We start from the raw sequence: 7,691 nt of genomic DNA, 5'->3' as shown, positions 1-7,691 counted from the left end.
GTTGATGCAGTTCAGAAGTTTAGTCCTGAAAAGCTGGATGCATTGGCAGTGATATCACCAAGATGTTGTCACTTAGTCACAAGGCTCCGATTCTGTCAGTCAGTTGCCGAGGATAACTCCTTATAAATAGGAAGATATTGGAAGGAGAAAAGAACTCAGAAACAAAAAGTGCACCGCTTTTCAAGTTGCCTGATGTCACAGTTTTTTCCTTGGGTATGAGTCCCATTCAAGATCATGTTGGGCACTTTGTCCAAAGCTATAAGGAAAGATACAGTTTGCCATTCTTTTCCAGGAGCAAAAGTAGAGAAGGAAGTTATGAGTAAAGAGAAACTCATAAAACACCTGCTGAGGGAAGGAGGCTGAGCAGCACCATGCCCTGAAGCCTGGGAGGCAGGACATTAGTCTTCTCATAGTGAAGAGAAAAGGAAATTACAGGTGTGAAGCTCAATAAAGAGAACCAAGAAAATAAGGGAGGATTTGCCTTCCTCCCATTTAGGTGATTCTCTCTTATTTGCATCAGAATCTGGGTAGATTTCTAGAAATCTCCAAACCCATTTTATTCCTAAACTTTGCCATCCTGGAGCACAGATTTTTAGTATTGATCCCGACACATATTGTTCTGAACTATCTAAAATATATTTAAAAGCTTAATTAAGATTTTCTTATCTTTCAAAATGGAAAACTTAATTTCTCTTTCATAATGGAGCTGAACAAAATCCCCATGATACCAGAAGCCAGTGTAGTGTTGCTTGACACTTTTGCTCCAGTACAATAGTGCTCGCTCCAAATTTTGTGAGTCCACAACACACTGAAGGACCAGGCCACCTGCATGGTTCCCCTTTTCCTAGCAAAACTAGGCTGTCTATGAAGCCCACATGTTTTCTTAATGGTGACTGTCCAGCAGCACAACAAACTTGCCCTCTTCTCCTCCGCACTTCCATTGCTGAATTCCTACTGAGTGACTCGCCTGAAGTGCTGCGAGTGCACGTCAGTCCTTGTGCTGCGGCTGCCAAGGAGCCTGAGAATGGTGCTTGTGGTTTCTGTAACGTGGACACCTGCCCCATAAAGTCTGGCCTGAGACCACCAGCTAATCCTGTGCTGGCCACCTGACAGAAACACACAGCCATTCACCCTCTTTTCAGAGCGTGTGCATGTGTGTGTCCGTGTGTGCATGTGAAAGGACATATTTCTTCTCTTTTATTGGTCTTTTTTGCACCTGCTGCCAGATAAACAGCATGGGTTAATAGTCTGCTTCATGCCTGACATAATTTTGGGTTTATTAACTTGCCATTCTTTTTACTCTTGATAGAACCTGACAGGCAAGCAGACAAATACCTAAATTAACTTAGCTCCCAACAGGCACCTAGACAGGCCAAGAATAACAGAGATAAAATGGAGGGGTTGAGGATGACTATGGAGTCAAAAAGGAGGGAGGGGGGGAGAGCATGAGAGAAGGGGAAAAAATGAACTTTGGACCAGAAAATTAAAAAAAAATTATTCAAAGCATAACAACATGAGAGAAGGCTGCCAGAAAAACCTCATCTGTGTGAGGAGGGCAGTGCATACTCAGTGGGAAAAATTCAGACACACATTTGCCTCTGGGACAACATAGATTTAATCGCAAGACAACTTCGTAAATGGAAATGAATGCAATGACCTCAGCTCAGGTCGCAAGAGAGTAGGAGCCCACCAGGTTATGAAACTACTGCAGAAATTAGCCATGTTTGGCAGCATGAGCTTTTGGGAGAGAACCAAGGATGAGCAAGTTCTGAGGATTTGATTTCTTTTCAAAGGAGGGTGGTCTTTCCATTTCAGGGTCAGCAGCAGGACAGTGCAGTGGGTGTAGAGGTGGAAAGGGAAGCACACAATTTGGCTGACTGTCACGACCTCTGGATAATGGGAGATTTAACTTTCCATGTCTCAACACTCCCCGAATCTTCCCACACAGGCCAAATCACCAAAATAATAGATGGAGGAAAATCTTGCTGGTGGGGGAAGGTACATAATAGGCATGTTATGACACTATTCCTTGTCACATGCCCTGTCACAACAGACACAAGCTATTAAAGTCTGTAGTACAAGGTGGGGGACTGCTGTTCACAACTGAAGCTGTATAGAGATAACATGTCAGACTGGAAGTACTTGGAGTGTGTGGGAAGAGGGTGCAGTGAGATTTGGTTAGGCTTGTAAAGAACAGCGAGTTATGTCTGGAGCAAAGGGGTGTGTGCACATGCACACGTACTTGGAGCCACAAGTTGTGTTTCAAATCCATCACAACTGCTTTGCAGTAATCATTACGACTCCATCCCATGACCTTTCATGATAAGGCAAGGCAAAAGCAGTGAGGGAAAGCAAAATCCACTGCACAGCCATCACTACAGGGTATGTGTGCCTACATCTAAAGTAAACAGAATGAAAAGCTTGTCATGCCGATCAGAAGCAAAACTCCCCCAAAAGCTCACAGAGGTTTGTCAAACAGGTTCAACACCGGGATGAAAAGAAGGCTTCAGAACTGTTCTCTTTTGCTTCACAAAAATTGTAATTTGGTAAGGTGGATAGTGAAAAGCAATAAACTTTAAAAATGCAGATAAATATATATCTGGAACATATATCTGGTGGTGGAATTCTACTTCTATGGAGAATAAGAGAAAAATGTCCTGGCCAAGCTTGTGAGTTTGCATTTGCAGGAATTGTATAAAGTACTGCCACTTTAAATGTTTTCTCAGGAGAAGTAAATATTTAATGTTATACTTAAATATCCTAAGTAATTACCCCTGTTCCTCTCAAAAAGTGCCCCACGGGGTGTCTCAAGACTGTTTCTTTCTGATAGACAGTAGCTCTGCAGAGAGGCAGCTCATGCTGACATCCTGTTTCAGGATCTGCCAGTGAGCTGAAGGGTGGAGCATGATTGCTACAGCAACAGCACGTCCAGCTGCAAATGTACGTGCTGCCATGAGTTTAAGCAGAGGACACATAGGTAGGCAAAAATACCTGTGGTGATAAATTACGCATGAAAAAATAAGTGGCCTCCTTCCTGCGGATGCTATCAAACTTACTTTGCCTGTGCCAGGGGCATATCGGGTATTTTAACATGCACAGAAGCACAAACTTACCAGTTGGATGCATGGTGCTTGGCCTTGGTTACTTGCTGAAGCGTGGAACCAGTCTTAAAAGACTTCATTGTGCTGTGTCAATGTTTCATGTCCCTCGAACTGAAGAAGTGGTATCACTGTTAAGGTAGAGTTTATAAGTAAGGCATTTCCAAAAAGTACTAATCTGTTTTGCACTGACTGCATTTTTGGGCTGGTGTTTTGCCCCATCTTTTCCCTCCTTCTTTCCCTACTAAAGAAATAAAAAGAAAAACAAACTTTTAGCTCTACGCTTTTCAAACTGGTTCAGAGTACTGAACTACAAGAAAACCAACAATGTTAGATGTCAGCATGGCTGGAATGATAGAATGGAATCCATATTTTAGAGTATTTGTTTGCTTGCCTTCTGTCTCCCCATTCCTGGGACATGGCTGTGCCTCAGAAATAGGTTGCCCATTGGTACCATGTGGTTATTTCCTATTCCAAGCACTGTGCTCACGATATATCTCCTTCTAATTCCACTGTGACTTACAAAGAGACAAATAAATTATTGCCCCTCAAGAGAATTCCTCTCAAATTTTCTACCAATTAAGCTCAAAGCTTGCTTGGGCAGGTCTTTGAGAGTTTAATTTTTGCAGTGTAAGAAATGATGCAGTGCAAACAGAACCATTTAATGCTTATGATGAAGTACCCACTACTCTATATCTTTGTTTTGATTTAAAGAGCTCTAAATAATCTAGGATGTGTACAATGCAGGGGGGTTGGCGAATTTCACTTCATTCTTTAACAGACAAATTTCTTCCTTATCCCCCTGGATATGAAGGAGGCATCAATAAAGTATCTGCTTTTCATTAGGTTCACCATAATATATAGAAGATTGGGGGGAAAAAGCTGATAATATGTTGCTTATTATATCAAAGGATTTAAAACTGTTGTGTTTTTATTGTTTATATATGGATAAATAATTATTCAGAAAGAAAACACATTTCATAGCAGCAATACATCCAGCTCCTAAAACAAGAGGACTGGATAGATAATAAATGCAGGTTTAGGTTTTAACTTCTGATCTAGACAAGAGATAAGGAAATCACATGTTTCATCCTGATGTTCCCTAATTCCTTCACTTTTCTTTCAGAGGAGGAATCAAAGAAAACCATGTTTTAGGGAATGAGGCTTAGTGGGCCTGATATAGCCCTTGTTGTATCATGACATTTGCTCCGGATTTTAAAGACCATGAAAATTTCTTTAGAGTGATCATTGACTGGTAATGAGCTTGGCTTGGCTAAGAAATAGAGTCCAGCTGGTCAACCAGATGAGGTTTGGCCATTCAGGCATTGTCATCCTAAGGTGTTGGATCAAAGTGAGCCATGCAGCAAAGCTTTGTGCATATCCAGGTTCCTACAACAGCTTGTTGTAGACAAGGACCTAAGGTCCTGTCAGGTATTGTTTTGTTTATTGGATAGTAGAAGACAGTGCTCTTGGCACTGTAGGAATAAGGAGACATTCATTCCCCTTGCCCTCCCCAAATCCATCATCTGGGTCTGGTGTAAAGTTCCTAGGAAATTACCCCAGTATGACTGGAGACTGAATGTGCCTTCCCTAAAAAAGCCAATGGACACACAAACGAGGAATAAGGTTTGGCTTTTTTGTTTTTCTTATTTCTGCAACTGATATATTAAAATGTTTTGAGCAAAGCTGTGAATAGAGGTAAAGCCTATATTAAATCTGACTCTGTATCTTAGACTGAAGTGTCATCTTTTCTGCTGCTCACCTCACTAAAACTTCTGCCCCACACTTAACAGCCACCTCAGCCATGCCCTGAAAACTACTTACCCCTAAATCAGGACAAATCTGTCTGAGTTTTGGCTTGACCTCAAGGATTCTCAGTGTCAAGTTGGGGCAGTTGTTTTGCCATCAAGCATATCTGTAGAAGCATATCTAGTTTTCATCCTCAACAACATTTACCTTCACACTTGATTAAAACTATTATGTTTTAATCACTGAAACATTCAGGCTCTACTGAGCCTCTTCTGCATTTTATAGATGTGGTTGGCTGAATTTACCAGTTCAGGACACAGTCTACTAACACAGCAATAAAAACCTGTGTAAGAAGGACACCAGCATAATTTCTCAGTTATTTCCATTAATTTACAAGAGTTTTGCTCCAGATATTGACTTGCTCTGTTTCAATATAGACACAAAGCAAGTGAAACTTGGGACATAAAACACCTTTCTCCCCATACCTGCTGAGTTAGAGTTTAGTCCTGGACCATTCAGGCAGCCAGGGTATCACCCAGATTTTAAATTTTCCATGACTGTTCCATCTGGAGAAAAGATGGAAACTTCTGTAACTGAAGGAGACAAACCTATGCAATGTTCTACTTTGTAATTCTACTGACTGATCCTTCACTTGCCTTTGGTCTAGTTTTCATTGTCTTATTGGCAAAAGACAATAAAAATTTCATTATTTTCTGTGACATTGTAAAATAGAGGAAAAACATGACAGATAAAGCACTGTTTAGGCAGGAAGAATGAAGTATAACTTCTATATGTTTAAAATATGTGTGTGAGCTCTTATGTGTGAAGGTGTAGAAAAGACAGCATAACACCCAGAATGGCTAGAGAAAGCATCAATTACTGTATGTATGAATATGCAAAAAGTTTTAAACATCTCATGGTAGAACAATGAGATGCAAATACGCTCAACCATTTCTCACTTTTTTTCCCTGTCATCTACCTCCCCAAATTTTATGTATTTTGCATGCTGTAGGAAAAGACATCTTTTTTCCTCTTCCTTCCTTCACTCAGTGCTCACTTCCATCAGGGTGCCTGGGGAGCTGTGGTGCATCACTGTCACTTCTGCTGGCAGTCTCTGCAGGACAAGCTGAGAGCTCCTGCATTCCCCACTGCCTCTGGCTCAGGAAACCTCTGTGCCACAAACTGCTGGAGATTTGGGAGGGTGTTCTGAGGAAGTGCCACTGCTTTGAGCTACTTCACTTTACTTGAGTTTCTTTACTTTTCTTTCTAGCATCCAGAGTGAACTGCTGGCTGAGACAAAGATAGGGAGCCAGCTGGCTGAGCTGCTGTGCCTGCTCTATTGTTCATCAAAATTCACAGAAACTCTTGGTTTATTTGATATTGCATAGGGTAATGAACAAAGGGGTAGACCACCCTGGCCATCAACATATCCAGGGGTATGCATCCATGAAAAAGGACAGACATGCTTTCTGCTTGTCCCCCGAAACCATCACTGTAGAGGGACTAATAAAGGGACAACAGCAGCCATAACAGCTTGGCTGCCCAGCTGAAAAGGGGCTGTGGCACAGATAGATGGATTGCAAAACCCTGGGGCAAGCAGAAAAGCAATCATGCAAGGCACTTACTCCATGTCTTATGCATGTTTGAAAACATTTAGGTCACAGAGCCTTTTTTGTGTGAGGTAAGAGATGGATGCTGGCCAGTGTTTTTCCATAGATGGATTGACAGGCAAATATGCCATGTGTAAAGGCTGGATGATGAAGCAAACCTGGTTGATGTAGCAATTGCACAACTGCAGGACAGTAGTCTGACTGTGAGAAAGAAAGAGACCTTGAATCTGTTTGTTTCAATGTGTGTCTCCATAATTATAATAAAGGCTGTATAAGAAAATCAGGCAATCTATTTAAACTGCCTTCATTCTGTACATTTAGTAATACTTTTGTCCAGAGTCATTTGTAAATGTCATTTTAGTGGCAACAATATTTTCCTTATTTCTCATCAGTCATTCCCAGCTGAATTTAGTCTTACTACTCCACAATGTAAGCCCTTTAAGTAATTTCTTTCTCTTCTAGTGCTTATATTTTTCAAGCTTCTGTAGGGTCTTACTTTTTTTTTCCCCTGGACCCCCTCCTTCCTCTGATCTACTTATTACCAAGCCAAATTGCAAACAAATGGTTGGTTGAATCCCTAAAGCAAGTTATGACAGACATGCATAAAACAAACACACGTACACACACCCTGAACTGCCCAGAGCATAGACAGCATGCAGCCAAGGCTCAGCAATTAGTGCTTCCCACTGCTCCAAACTTTGACACATAATAAGATTCTGTGACCTAGCTGGGAGTGTCTTGCTAATCCCAGAAATTTTTTTGTCTTTAAGTTGCAAAAATGCAAGAAGCTGCCACATCTCCAGGCTGTATTAAAATCTGGAGGAAACTAAGTAAGTAAGTAAGTAAGTAAGTAAGTAAGTAAGTAAGTAAGTAAGTAACTAACTAACTAACTAACTAACTAACTAACTAACAAAAACAAACAAACCAACAAAAAAAAAAGCCAAAAAAAAAAAACCACCACACACCAAAACGACAATAACAACAACAAAAAAAAAAATAAAAAGGAGAAAAAAACCCAACAAACAAAAAACTCTTAAAACTATTTTAAAAATATGTGTTTTGAATCTCACTGGGTCTGATTATTTCTTTGAGCAAGGAGTCAGATCTATGAAGTTTGGCAGAGATGTTTTAGACTTAGTATTTTCTAGAGATTTTTTAAATCAGTATTGCTGACACTGAAAAATGCAGGCACAGAGATACACATACACAAAGGTTTTTAAAGGTTCTGCTTCTT

At 40.7% G+C, this 7,691-nt stretch overlaps 1 long non-coding RNA gene across 1 annotated transcript; it reads left to right on the top strand.

Annotated features, from left to right (window-relative positions):
• Positions 1 to 2,082: 2,082 nt before the first annotated feature.
• LOC135301399 (uncharacterized) lies at positions 2,083 to 2,586 on the top strand. Its single transcript, XR_010363165.1, has 3 exons — positions 2,083 to 2,177; positions 2,289 to 2,382; positions 2,480 to 2,586. It is a non-coding gene; the product is annotated as an uncharacterized LOC135301399 (long non-coding RNA).
• The last annotated feature ends 5,105 nt before the right edge of the window (positions 2,587 to 7,691 follow it).

Source organism: Passer domesticus, chromosome 5 (assembly GCF_036417665.1).
Source record: "Passer domesticus isolate bPasDom1 chromosome 5, bPasDom1.hap1, whole genome shotgun sequence".
Classification (NCBI taxonomy): domain Eukaryota; kingdom Metazoa; phylum Chordata; class Aves; order Passeriformes; family Passeridae; genus Passer; species Passer domesticus.
This window is presented reverse-complemented; position numbering and strand designations above follow the sequence as displayed.